Source organism: Coturnix japonica, chromosome 4, assembly GCF_001577835.2.
Source record: "Coturnix japonica isolate 7356 chromosome 4, Coturnix japonica 2.1, whole genome shotgun sequence".
Classification (NCBI taxonomy): Eukaryota; Metazoa; Chordata; class Aves; order Galliformes; family Phasianidae; genus Coturnix; species Coturnix japonica.
Window position 1 is genome coordinate 77,337,100 of NC_029519.1, and position 14,932 is coordinate 77,352,031.

Genomic DNA, 14,932 nt, shown 5'->3' on the forward strand with positions numbered 1-14,932 from the left:
CAGGCATATTTTGTCAGCTGCACGGCCACAGGGAGTCACATGGAGCCCGGAGTGCACCTGCGCGACCCTGATCCGGCCTGCTATTAACAGCCGGCGACAGGGCTCTGATGCCGTACGGCTGACCGCCCTGTTCCTCAGCATGGTGATAAATTAGCTGCCCTGCTGACAGCTCCAAGCTCTTCTGCAGCCGGGATTGATGTGAATGCCGAGTGAGGCCAGCCCGGCTCTGCGGCGTCCTGCCTCTGCTGTGCAGCCTCATGTTGTTCCCTCACCCCTGCTCACCACTCCCGGTGCTCTGGGGTTGGCCCCAGTGACTCCAAGTGCTTCCTGAAGTAGTTAATTAATGTTTGAGGACCTCCAAGCAGATGTAATGTTTAGAGATCAGCATTGTTTTTTTTGCACCTGGAGTGGGTCCAGCTCTGGGCTCCCAGTACAAGTTGGAGGAGAGTCCAACACAGGCCATCAAGGTGCTGCAGGGCTGGGTGCAGCTCTGCCATGAGGAGAGGCTGAGAGAGTCAGAGCTGCTCAGCCTGGGGCAAAGGGAGTTTGGGGGATGTCAACCATGTCCATAAATTCTTGCTAGGAGGTGCAGACAAGACAGAGCCAGGCTCTGCTTGGTGATGTCCAGAAGCTCTGGGCACAGCCTAGAGCCCAGGAGCACCCCTTGCCCATCAGATAGCCCAGAGAGGCTGTGTGGTCTACTCCATAGAGATATCCTAAAGCCACATGGACATTGGCCAGGGAACACTGTTCATGGTGTTCCTGCTGGGGCAGGGCTTTGCCAGAGGGACCCAGAGGTCCCTGACAGCCTTAGGCACTCTGGTATTCTGACAACCACCAGCCTTGCACAAGGCTTGCAGGAAATGTCAGCCATGTCCAGCCCCTGTACAAGAGACACTATGGAGAGGGTCATGGGCTTTACATTCTCTTTTCTTTTACTGCTGACACGAATAATAACAATCTTACCAATTAACAGAGCTAGTTAGTGTCAGGACGAAATGTCCAATATGGAACACAGACTCTTGGGAAATAAATGTTGATGCTTTGGAACTCAGAAAAATGATTTCCCGGGCATCATGTGTATAGCACAGCAAGCTCTGTGACTTTTCCTCTTTTTCCTCATCAGCCCTTGGTTCTAGCACAAAGATGATTTTTAATGCCAAATCATTGTGCTTCTTCCCTCTTTATTTCAGGCCGCAGGCTCACCACATTCTGGACTGGTTGCAACCCATCTGGTTTCACTAATACTTCTAATATAATATTTATAACTAGCTAAGGGCTGATCATATGACCGGTGTAATCAGTAAGTCATGTGCCAACTGTGGTTATCCTACACCTCAAGCCATCTTTCTCCATTTTGGCTTCCAGAGCCTGTTAGGCATACATCATTGCTGTTGTGCCTTTGCAGCCTGGCATTGAAGAAGGCTTTCTTGAGTCTTAGTAATTAACAGAAAAAGAAACATTATTCTGTTTCCACCCTAAAAAAGGAAATAAAATGAATCAACCAAATGTTCTTCTTGCCAGATACATGAGAGAATGAACCAAATGTTCTTCTTGCCAGATACTACTTGCCACCATCTTGGCTTTGGTGAAGGAACTTGCACTTAGGAAAGTTGTTCTGTCTAAATAAAAAACTCTTTTCAACAAGTTCCTCCTTCACACTGCCAAAAGGCTTACCAAAGAGGAACTAAAACCAGGTCTGACAGTTTTAGCTCACTCAGAGCCAGCTGAGGCAACCCAGCTTCATATTCAGTGGGCATTTCATGGCAGATCGCTGGGTTACAGAGAGAAAAGATCTCCTACATTAAGGGGGGAAGATGCATTGCTTGCAGAGACCTCCTCATTTTTTTGTGCCCTTCTCACTCTGTGTGGTGTGTGCATGGAGAAGTAGGAATGCCTTTGTAGGTGCTAGGATATGGCAAGAGGTCCTTGGTCCCTACAGAAGGTTTTTCTATGAAGTAACTTAAAGAAACTTGATTTGAAGAACTCTTGAGTGAGAAAAAACTTCTAGCTGAGTTTTGGAAAGAGTGAATATCCTTGGTGTAAAACCATTGGAGTTGTACAGAGTCAGAAGAAGAATGAATTCTCCCTTTCCACGGGTGCTTATAGCTGGCCACAGCCTGAGAGCAGATGATTTAATGCTTCAGTCTGGCAAGCAGAGAAGGATGACTTCAGGTCTGAGCTTCCTGCTTCACTCTTACCAGCTCCCCCTGGAGAGCCAACACATCAGTGACCAAGACAATTGCAAAGTCAAGCAGTGCTGGCTTTTCAGCTATTCAGCAAGAGCACCAAGGAGGGTCCCCCCATGACACCGCTGCATGAGAACCCAGCAGTGAAACAGAGGCAAGGGGGCAGCCCCAGGAGGACAAATTAAGCATCTCCTTTTTATGTGGAGTGTATCAGCAGTGACAGCCACTATCTTGTGAGCCAGTTTATTCAGAACAGCTCTGCGCTAATGGGATTAACAAGCTCTACACTGCTTGGATCGCTTCACGGTGGGAAGATCCAAAATCAACTGATGGAAAAAGGATAATTCCTCCTGCGGAGGGAGCAAGTTGTTTGTGGAACCAAATGATCAAACAGTGCCTCCGAGCACTGCAAGTCATTTATACATGGAGACGTAACTAAACTCTGCTGGTTGCTTAGGCTGAATGTTGGAGGCTCACAGTGTCATTGCATGGTTGAGACCCATGCTTGAGGGTGAGAGAGATGACAAGAGAAAGAAGCAGCCATTGTCTCAGCCACTTCTTACCTGCCCAACCTCAGGCTGAAGGATTAACTTCAGTGAGGAGCACACGCTCTTAAAAAAAATTATAGGTCTTAAAATGTCCCAACTCTGCTTCCCCACATACTACGTGGCCTTGTGCCTTATGTCCTTTCCTCTAAAGAGGAAGATATGCTCAAATTTTCCCATGCCAAACTCATTTTCTCATTCACCTGTCTCTCATGGGGCTTGGCACTGGAAAGGAAGAACTGGCTGAGCATCAGTACCAGCAGATGGCTAGTGTTTGTAGAGAGATATCAAGCTCCACCATCAAGCCTCAGAACTGCTCAGTGGGTCTTGTTTCTTGCTCAGGATGTATTTCAACCATTTGCCAGTGGCTGCACAATCAACATAAGCCTCTTCTCACTCAGGGCGTCTTGATTTGTGGTCATCTCAACTTGGTACACAAGGTCAGTACCAGAAAACAAAAGCAGCTGCATTCAACTGACCAGAAAGGTCAATCCAGAAAAGGTTGTGGCTGTGACCTAAGGCAATATTATAGAATCACAGAATCATAGAATTGTAGATTGGCTTAGGCTGGAAGAGAACTTAAAGATCACCAAGTTCCAAACCCCTGCCATGGACATGGTTGCAACCCACAACATCAGGCTGCCAAGGGCCCCATCTAACACAGCCTTGAGCATCCTTCCCCATTCACATAATCTGCCATGTGGGGTCCACTTTTCAGGAAAGAGGAACACTCAAAGAGATCTCATGAGTGCATATGGTTTATACTAAAGACAGTCGTGCATTTAAGATGTGTGCATAATTTCAACTCTGAGAAGTTTTAGGACCTTGTCAGAAATTGTTACGAGAAATCTCATATGTATTGTGTTTTCCTTTTGTCTTTCCTATGGCAAGGAGCTAAGCCATTCAAGAGACATGAGTGAAACTTGTCTAGCTAGGACCCTACTAAAGGATTCCAGTGTTTACAATGAGCTTGACACTTCACAGTGACATTGTTAGGGATCTTCTCCACCTGGAAAAGTGAATGGACTACAGGTGGTCTGAAAATGAAGCTTTCTCCTTCTCTCACAATAATAATAATAATAGTAATAATGATCATCATCATCATCTACCTTTTAATATCTATTAAAAATATAAAAATATCTGAGAATAAATATCCTGCTCCTATCAGAAAAGCTTCAGTAAATATCTGAAATTTCATGCTGAAAACAGGTATTTAAATTAAAAAAAACAAAAAACAAAAAAGCATAATGGCATTTTCTGTCAGAAAACATTTGAGAGAGCCCTAGAAATGCTCTTTTGCCTAGCAAAGTTCAGGGCACATCAACCGTTTAATGATTGATTGGAATGCTGTCATCTGGGCCTTCGAAAAGTCATTATTTTACCCTCCCTTCCAGGTAAGCTCAACAATAATGGCTCCATGGCTTTCTACCATTCCCATCTTGATTGTCACCACATTTAACAGTTATAGAGATACATACCTGTTGATTTAACAGCAAATGACCCACTCATTAATTTATCAGGAGTTTTAAACCTCATTAGCAGCAATTGGTAGCAAGCTTTATTTTTTTCTAGAAGTTATGGTGAATGCTAAAATTCAAGTACCTCATTTTCTTATACAACTGCACCTCATGTTTAGCTCTGCTGAAAGGGGAGTGGAAAGCACAAGAATAAAAATGCCTGCATGAAAACTGGACTGGGGGCCACACTGCATATCTCAGCAGGCTCCTATTTCAGGGTAGCTAAGGCTTGCTTTCCGACCAGCTCAGCCTGGTATCACAACGAGAAACATCGTCACTCTTTCTGTTGTGTTAATATCCAGTTTATTTTTCAGCATTGCAATTTCCTGCCTGCTCTTTGAACAGCTATCAAAGGACTAGGCACCAGATCATGGCAGACATTCTTCTCAAAGTGACATCTGCTAAACTAGTCAGCCTGTTCCTATACAGCCCACTCAGTGCATCCTAAAATATTTTATAAGCCACCAGTGGAACAGAGAATGGTAATGTTGGTCCCTGACCTTTATTCAAGCCACCTTGATGTTGACTACAGATGGGAAATCACACTTCTGCAGCCAGAATTTCTGGGTCCATTCAGCTTAGGTTTTCTATGTTACCTCCAAACCCAATAAATTTCACTTAATGCCATCTGGCACTTCATAACGCTTGATTTTTTTTCAGCTGACAGCACTGGCAAATCTATAAATGAGTCTTGATCCAAAAGCCTCTGAAAATCAGTGGAAAGATGGTTCTGGATCGTAGCTAACAGTACAAGACTTTATTTAAATCATGCTGTCTACCACTCTGCTGGAAGATGCTTCTCTTCTGAACAAGCACTCAACCAGCAGCGAGAATTTCCTAAGAAAATATCTGTATACCTGGTAAAAGGTTAGTCCTGTTGCATTTAGAGAAGTTATAAGAAATAAATATTATTAATAAGTTAATTGTTCAAACTCTTACATATGAGAGCGCTATTGCTGATTTTGCTTTAGGCAGTACCACTGGCACCATGATTACAATGTGTTCCACCGACATAGTCAAGTACTGCTAGGGCCTACTCACTCAGTACTGCAAATTGTTGATAGGATTTGCAGTCTCTGCATCACTACATCTCCTGTGTTCCAGCCAGTTATTAAGCATAGAGACCTTCTCATGCTCCTCACTGTCTTTCTGAGTTGTGCTTGCATCTTCCAAGTCTTATCTCCACTACCGTTGAGCCTTCATTTCTGGTCCTTGTCTGCCTGACCCCAGTCCCATTCTGTCTACAACTTGTCCTACATTCTAAATCCCACTCTTCATAACCTTCAACATAATCCCAGACTAAACTTTTTCTTCCTGGTTGAGTTTCTGCATAGGTTCTGGCCAACATTCTGGCCTTTCATCTCCCTTTTAAGGACCACTGTATTCTTTGCATTCTCCTCCCACTGACTATAGTCAGTAGAGTTCAGACTACTCAGAACTGTTCAAGAACAGCAGTGAAGACTTCAGTTGTATGTGTAATAGTAAATAAAACAGATAAAAGCCACTTTCTAGCTGTAAGGCCATTTGTCACAGCATAATAAGGGTTCAGATGGACAAAAGTTCCTTGCCCCCAGCTCTAGAAAAGCAAAACAAAATAAAAGAAAGAAAGGGGGAAAAAACACACTGACCACATGAATTTCCCATTGGGAATCCTGGGCATCATCTGAGCAAACTCACTTGGCCCAAAACAAAACCATCCCATGGGCTGTATTTGTGATTTAACATTACAGACAACAGTTTGGTCCTTTGGTGTGCATACCAGAGGATACTCTTATTTTGACAGTTTCTCTTCCCTACTTAGTTTCTAAGTTATTTCCAAGAAAGGCTTTACTGATGCAATGCTGCAGTCTTGCTACAAATGTCTTCAGTAGGATAAATGGGACAGGAGCTACTTAACAATGCCAAAAAATCAATTCATCTATCAGCTAGCTAAAGGACCATCACTCCAGTGATTAGCCAAGGGAGAAAGTGTTAAATCACAGACACAGTAACTGATTATCAACCTTTTCCCATTCTACCTACAGCACCCGAGATGGATGGGCATGCCCTGTTCTCAGCACTGAAGGACCCACATTGAAGGCAGCATGACATCCAAACTCAACCTGGAAGGCAAAGTCTCACATTAAATAAGCTTTTCATTTGATGGTGTTTCAACACACTAGAATGTTGATCAGTGTATTAGTCAGAAATTCACAGACCAAACTGTTAGAAAGATGATAATGTCCACAGAGCATTCATTTATGTGCTGTGAAATATGTTAGGAGGACAAGGTGGAGAAATCATACTGCAGAAATTGTTCGATTCTTGGAAGTCGTTACATTTTATATCATATTAAATCTAGGAAGGCATTTACTGACCAGTCCAAAACTAAGTTCTGCCATAAACCAATGTATGTATTATCATCTTTCATATATTAAGTAATGTATAAGTAATGTTAAGAGGTTTTTCTCTATTCGTAGGATGCTGACAGGCAGTAACAACAACAACAAAAAAAAAAAAAATGAAGAGCTGTACACAAAGGAAGTTGAAAGCAAAAGTTAGGAGTTAAAGGAACTTGTTTATCAGAGGGCTGGCTGGACTAATAGGTGATCTATATGTGATAGCTGAGAACTAAAGGAACATTATCTCATGATAGCAAAGCCAAATATATACTTAGGATGTATCTCACACTGCAAGCCTTCCTCCTTAGCAGGAGCATGTCTGAAGAGATATCTCAAATTGAAGTGTCAATAGAAAAGATTTTCAAACAAACTGATAAAGTGAACAAGACAAATCTGCAGGACCAGATGGTGTTCACCCAAGAGCTCCATGGAAATCCAAAGAGGAAATTGCTGAACTGCTATCCACAGTGCAGAGCCAACCTGTGGTTTAAATCCGCCCATGTCAGAAGAATACAAGCAGTAAGCATGATGCAAAATGAAACAGCAGTTTCTAGAGATGGCTTATTAAAGAAATAGAAAGGTGTAATTCGGTATAACGTTACTCACAATTGTCCTAAAAAAGAATAGTTGACTCATCAGGGAGCAAGGTTTAATGTCTAAGAGTAAAGCGTTGCACCTATAAGTGGAAGTCGTGTTTCACTCATCACATTTTTAAGGGTGTCACCAAGTTTTGGGGGACATCTGAGTAATGCAGTCTACCTGAACATATCAAGCTATTCCTGAGCAAGGAAGAAAGTCCCTTTGTGATTCAATGACTGGTTAAAAATATATCTAAGATATTCCAAATTAAAACCATGAACAAATAAATTCAGGGGGACTTACAATGCTAAGTGGCTCCACAGTAAAATGGAACACAACACTCAGAGTAAGTAACAAGAAAAAACAATCTTAAGGATTCATCCATATATAATGAGCACTGAGTAAGTTACTACTGTTGGGAATAAGATCCTGCAGTTACTGTGGATAAAAGTGAGAATTTACTGCTCTTTGGGGATCCAAAAGGCAAAGAGAACTTTAAAACAAGTAGGAAAAGTGTTTAGAATAACAAAGAAAATCTTTCAACATAGCTCCAGTGCATCCTTCTCCTATAGGATACAGAAGAATGAGAAAAGTTACAGGAAAGGCAAGAAGGCACAAGGAAGAGTTTCCAGAAGGAAGTGTCAAAATAGGCTAAAACCATTCATCTTGGGAGAAAAGAAGACAGAGATGATCTGAGAGATATCTATGAAGTTTTGAGTTACATGGAAAGATGGGCAGTAAACAACTATGCCTTGTTTCTCCAAGCATCAAGATTAGGCAAACAAACAGAAGCACTTCTATTCTCACAAATAAGTTATGGCACTCGTTATGATAAGTTGCAGTAAGTTATGGCACAAAAATAAAATTCAATGGAGTTAACATACTAACAATGGGCAGCTCCAGCAGGGCTGCTAAGGGCCACAGAACAAACTCAGCCCTTAGTTATAGAGGTCCCTCAGCTGCTGACTGACAGGAGCTGGGATGATGTACCAAAGGTGGGATCACTCCACAGACAACTTGCTTCTTATTTTTTGTATTTATTATTTCCTTTCCCACGGTTTTTCTATTTTATTACTGTGACCCCACACGACACTGAACTCCTGTACCCTATTCAATTAATATGCCTCTAAAGTTACATATCCCAATGTGGACTCCAAACTTAACCAAAAACAGGCTACCACATGAAATTTTATGGAAAAATACCAAGTTACACTATTAATATACTCTAATAATAAGTTCAGTCCCTGTGATGAATGGTCAGTAGCAGAAAAATAATGAACTTTACCAGGTGATAAGACCTCCTTCATAAAGACGAGACTCTCAAGGAATCCTCTACTTCCTCAAAACTTAGATTTCTGCATCATTATGGTGGCTGCCCACTGGAGATGTGGGCACTTAGCTCATATAAATGAAGGTTTCAGTGGTAGTATTCTTCCCATTTCACCAGTAAATGTGCCTCTAATGGCACTCTCTTTACCGTAACCACTAAGAGTCATTGAGGATTCTTGAGACCTTGCAAACCACACTCAACAGCCACCATCAAAAAAAAATCTGACAGAGGAGTGTTTGCTTTGCCCTCACCCACAAAAGTAAACTTCCATTCAAAATATATGTTTGAACTTAAAAAGAGACTGTACTCTACCCACGTTCCATTTAATGTTCCCTATTTTCTTTCTAGAGCCAAGAACTATTCAGTAAAAGGCTTCAGCTTCCTCACACCTCATCCTTTTTTTTTTCTTTTTTTTTTTCCTACCTCAATATATCCACATAGAAGAATTTTAATATGCTATTTTTCACCAGGACATCTGTGAATCAGAATACACCATCACTGAAGACAGATTTAGTCAAGGTCATCTCAGCCTCTTGTCTACCTGCATTCCAGAGCTGGCCAAGAGCTGTAAAGCCAACCAAGCATGGCTGGGACAGAGCAATGTTTGAGGTTGCTGAGGGGCACAGCTGGAAAGGATACCATGCTTGTTCATCGTCTGATTTTTGGGTGGTCCTGTGTGGAGCCAGGAGTTGGCCTCAATGAGTCTCTTCCAACTGGGGATATTCTATGATTCCACGACTCTTGCTTTTCTTGACCAGAAAAACAAAGCAAAGCTGGAGAGAGGATGAGAAACAAAACCTGAAACTCCAAAAGAAAATCAGCCAATAGGAAAGACTGCTCAACACACACGGGGAAACTAAGGCAGACGGAAGCCTAAGGCTGCTTGCATAAGGTTGCATCTCTCTTGTCCAGACATAATGAGTTTGAAAATCCTACAAAATATCATTCACTTCAGCTCTCATGGCCTCGACAAGCTCAAGGAGGAAGAGTTTGAGCTCATGCAATACTGGGTGTCTTGTTGCTGTGAGGCACCAGGAGCACAGGAGGGAGGTGGATTTGGGCAAGGGAGGACACTGTGCTGCTCATCAAAACCCACAAACACCTGGAGCACCATGGGGAACTGTCAGCATAGTTGAGACTGCACTTCATGTCTGTGTCAAGACACAATCCCTCTCCCGACCTCACAAACAATCTCTCAGCCTCAGACAGGTGCTAAAGAAACTAATGGGAGGATTTCTACTGGTTTTCATGACAGATGAGGTCAGATTGGGCTGAAGTCAGGCCAGCTGCCAATGCAACTCTGCATAAATCAGTGAACTGACTCACAGATGTAGAAAGAGTTGAAGTTTTTCCTACTCCTTCTACAGCCATTCAACCTCCCATACATCTCACACCCCTGCAGTGCAGGAACCCCGATACGCTCTTGCTGAAATCAGTGAGGGTTGGCCTTGGCCTGGATGCCTCCAGGTCAATCTCTAAGCTGCTGCAGTTTGGCTAAGCCTCCCAGCAGGTCAGTGGAGATCTTTCATCTTGCCTTAACAGGAGGGAGGCATTGAAGCATCGGTCTCAAGTAATGTAGTACTTCCACTGGGGCTGGGCTGAGAATTACAAGCTGAGGTTTTTAATCTTAAACACAATTCTTTTTTACATAAAATTGAGCCTCTCTGTCTATAGTGGAGTGTATCCAAACTAATCTGCATGAGTGCCAGGCACCCAGCAGCTCCCACCAAGACGTACATCAGTGTTTCAGAAAGTCAGATAACCAACCACAACTCAAAGATATTAGGGCCACAGGGATCCTGTCTGAGCTTTCCACGTAGAAAAAATAATACAGTAACTCCTGCATCAATTTCAAAGCTTAAGCTGTAACTTATATTCTTAAAAGCTCTGCAGCTTTTATTTATACACTCACTGCACTTCAGGCAGCATAGACACAATTATTCTTTTAGGTAATATGTCGTGAGGATTGTTATGTTCTGCTTAACTACATAGCTCTTGTCACAAGGCTCATCTCTTCTGCCTCTGGATCTCATTGCACTTCTTTCTGATGAGAGGAGAGGAGAGGAGAGGAGAGGAGAGGAGAGGAGAGGAGAGGAAGAGGAGCAGGAGAGGAGAGGAGAGGAGAGAGAGGAGAGAGAAGAGAGAGAGGAGAGGAGAGGAGAGGAGGAGGGAGAGAGAGGAGAGGAGAGGCAGAGGAGGAGGAGAAAGGAGAGAAAAGAGGAGAGGAGAGGAGAGGAGAGGAGAGGAGAGGAGAGAATTCAATGTCATTGTTAATCTGAGAGAATAAAACAAAGCTGCCGACTGTCATAAGCACTTTTCCCCCTGAGTGCATATTTGACAGCACTGTGTGACAAAGCAGCATTTAGAAAGAAGCACAGCATTAAGCCAATGACAGATATGACTCCAGCGCTGGGTGTGAATAATTCTCATTTGTTACCCCATTTTGCTATTCTTTCTCAGAAGTCTCCAAGAAGACTCTCCTCTAATCCTGCCCACGCACACTTGCCAAGTCTCCAAACAGCTTTAAAAAGCCTCACTGATGAGAGACCACCAACTTTATGATTCCTTGCAGCTCCCGCAGTACATTCTATGGGTATTCAGCAATGCTTTCCTAACGCTGCAGAAAGTTCTCTTCTCTCCATTAGCATTCGATGTGTTTCATCAGCCATCTCTCACTTTCTCCTCTCCTGCCTATATTCTCAAATTGCTGATTTTTAAGATGTATTTTTCATAGAACTATAAAAATAGCGGATTACTTTTTCCTTTTCATTTTTTATTTTATTTATATATATTTTTTCAGATCAGGGACAGGACAAAAGTTGAGCCTGCCAAGCCCTTTTTCTTTCTTTTCTGTTGTTGTTGTTGTTTGAATACTTCATAATAAAAGAATGTGCTCCCAATGGAATTTTTACTGCAAAGAAGAAAAGTTCTCCCGTTCTCCTATCCTACATCTTACGTACTTCAAAACACACAGCAAAATGCTGTGCCTGTAAGGAGGGCTGCTCAGGTGCTGTCAAACCGTACCCAATAACATCACAATACATGGCACATATTTAAATGTTAATGGAAGAAGGATTAGTAGGCTGCATCTCTGCCTGGATGACTCAACTTTACATTGACAGACTCACTGTGCCAATCGCAACCAGACTTCAGCTTACGCTCTTCTATAGCAGTTTAAAATAACTCCTCTTGCCTAAGGAGAACGCTGGAAAACGTAGGTGGGAGCACACATCCCTTCTTAACACGTGCAGAGCCCTTGTTTTTCAAATCATGTGTTAACTCCTTTCTGGTTTTCAGAAGGTACAAAGCCACATCACCCCTCAGAAAAGCTCAGGACACTCTCCTGGGGATGAAATCCCACCATTCACTGTTCTCCAGCCTCTGATTTGGAGCCATTTTATTGTCACTCTCCTGCAGCAGGTCTGTCCCCCACCTTGGGAGCTGAAGCCAAGCCAACATCACAATCAACATCTACTACTCAGTGTTGCCAGTTAAATACCAGGCTGTTTCAGCCTCCTTTTCCTATTTATCTATTATTTTTAGAAAGATATTATTTGCAGAAACATTCTTGAGTTTCTCAGTTATGTCTTCCAACTCTACCAGTTCTAGCAGAGATGTTTCACAGAGGTAGGTTTAGGAAATGGCACTGCAGCATCAGAACAAGCTCTGTCCCTTACTGGATCTGCACTGCAGTCAGAATCATAGAGTCAGAAAGTTGAAAAGACCACTAAGATCACCAAGTCCAACTACCAACCCACCCCCACCATGCCCACAACCCCACAACCTTCAATACCATGTTTCCATGTTTCTTGAACCCATCCAGGGATATAATTGACTTCACCACCCCCATGTGCCAATGCCTGACCACTCTTTCTGAGGATATTTTTTTCCTCATATCCATCCTGAACCTCGCCTGGCATAACTTAAGGTTGTTGCCTCTTGTCCTTATCCACAGCTTTGAGTAATCCATGACTTTGAGTAACTCAGTGCCAGATGATGGTAGACTGAGAGGTTAATGCTTCTCCAGCAATAGTCTGCTCAAGATTTTATCCACACTCTCAAGCCCTTCACAATGGACTAGCAAAGGGTTTATGTCCGTATTTATTTACTCATAATGGTAGAGGTAACAAAGCTGCATGGCATGCCTCTTGGTTAGTGCTTGTGATGAAGCTAGTTTCTTGGTGGTCCTTGAAATAGAAGAACAGCCCCTTTCCTGTCCTGCAGGCATGTGGCCACAGCTAAACCATGTCACAGAACATCTGCTGTATTAAATAGGGCTGGGCTGGGTCAACTTTGCTCACCCAAAAGAAGGAGAAGGAAGGACAGTGGGTCAGCAGGACATCCTCATTGGTGGCACCAGCTTGGCTCTGCTATCAGTGAAAGCTCACCCTGTGTGTGCCAGCGCTCTCCAAGACCTGAATCTGGGAATACATGCCTCATAGGACACCAAAGGGCTGTTAAAACAATGCAGCTCTGAGCAAAGACAAGGCTGACACTGAGTGGCCAGAAGACAGGAAGAATTAGAGGTTTCTCTGCTCCTCATAACCACAGCCCTGCTCCCCTGCACTTGTCTCCCATGGGCAGGCAACTCCCTCCATCTGTTTTTCACCTCATGTCATCATTTTGGCACAGAAGTACCATGCAGCAGAATGAGCTGCTACCTCCATATGGCACACAGCAGCTGGCACAGAGCTGGGATTTACTGGCATTCAGTCCCCAGAGCAGGAAGCCACAATCCTCCAAGCCAGGATACTACACATCACGGTGGTGATTACTGTGGGCAACATGGGCAACATGAGCTCAGGCATTGCTGCTCATCTCCATCACATGAGGCTAGTACACAAAAGGGCTCCAGCTCTAAAGCAAAGAGCAGCAAGGCAGTCAGATGGTAACACAGCAGCCCACAGGCACTTTGCACTGGTTGCAATGCTCCAGGTTGGTGTGAATGCAGCATCTGTGCTGCAGAGCTGGCAGCTGGCACTGCTGTGTCCTCTGCAAATGGGGACAAGCACCAGCACCTATGAGCAATGTTGGCCTGACTGGGACCCCCCTCCAGCCCTCTTATGACACCCATAACCACGAGGATACTAAAATGAGAGGAGGAGAAGGTCTAACACTGGGTATGTGATCAGGGACACACAGGTTTAGTTTTCTTCTTGAAAGCACTCACAACCACACCAAAGGAGCAGCTCTATAACCAACACCCAGAAAACACCCATGCCTTAAGGTCAGGAGGGAAAAACAAATGGTGCAAATGGCTGCAAATTCCTTTGTTTTTAATGGGCTTCACTTATTTAACCCCCAAAACAATTTGCTCCATGGACTCAAGCTAGAACAGCAGGGGATTGTAGATAGGCAGAACTGAACAATGAGAGTAGATGCTGTTGAAGAGGTTGGGGCCCCTGCCACCCCCAGGATATTGGGATAAAACTGGTCAGTCAGAAATCCCTTTGTTGGTTCTCATCTTAGAGACTGAAATCAAGAACAAAGATGAAGAAAAGAACCATCAGTGGTAGCACTAGTAGCAACAAATCAACTTCTGATCTCTGCTGGCTCACCTGAAGTCCTTCTCCAAAAGAAAACCAAACTTCAATGACATCTGGGACAGAGGATTTAACAGAGGAGGCAGCAGAGCCGTGATGGGGTGCTGAACCCCAATACCTGACCACAGCATCATGAAGCAGAGGACCTGAATGAACCACTGGGCAGAGCCTGCCTTGCTCATGGATCTCATTTAGGTCAATGAGAGCTCCCTTTGCTCACCTCACATGGCTGCTGGGTAGACACGCCATGGAGGATGGTTAGGAACCAATGTCCCTTTTCCCGCAGTGAATTCAAGCATATAACATCTTACACACCATTGATTCCCAATATGCTGTTGTTTAAGGGGTTTAAGTGATGACCACAACAGAAGCCAAATACCTAAATAATGGAGATACTTCTAAAAACGACATTTTCCCATTGTCTTGCAGGAAGTTTATTCCCAGCTCCGGCAGCATTCTTAAGCAAACCCCTGCCTCTCTACAGCCCTCCCTTCCAACCTGCCTCTGCCATGCTGGGTCTGCACCCTCATGTAGGATGGGGAAGGAAGGGACTTCAGGGGGCCAGCAGGACGCAGCTCATAGCCCATAGCAATTACCTCTAAGTCCAGCCTCCATGGTTCTCCCTAAGAAAAGCACAACAGACTTTTTGCTGCAAGAGTAATTCTTGCAAGAGGATCCAAGTTTGGTAGCAGAGCTGCAACGGAGGAGTGGATTTTGGGGAGTAACAAAAGGCAAAGTGGCGACAGGAGTGATATGGAGGAGGGTTTTAGAGCTTCTCTTGCTTTCCATCCTGCCAGGGTGCTCAGGGCACCGTTAGGAGAGCTGCACGAAGTCAACGGATCATAGAA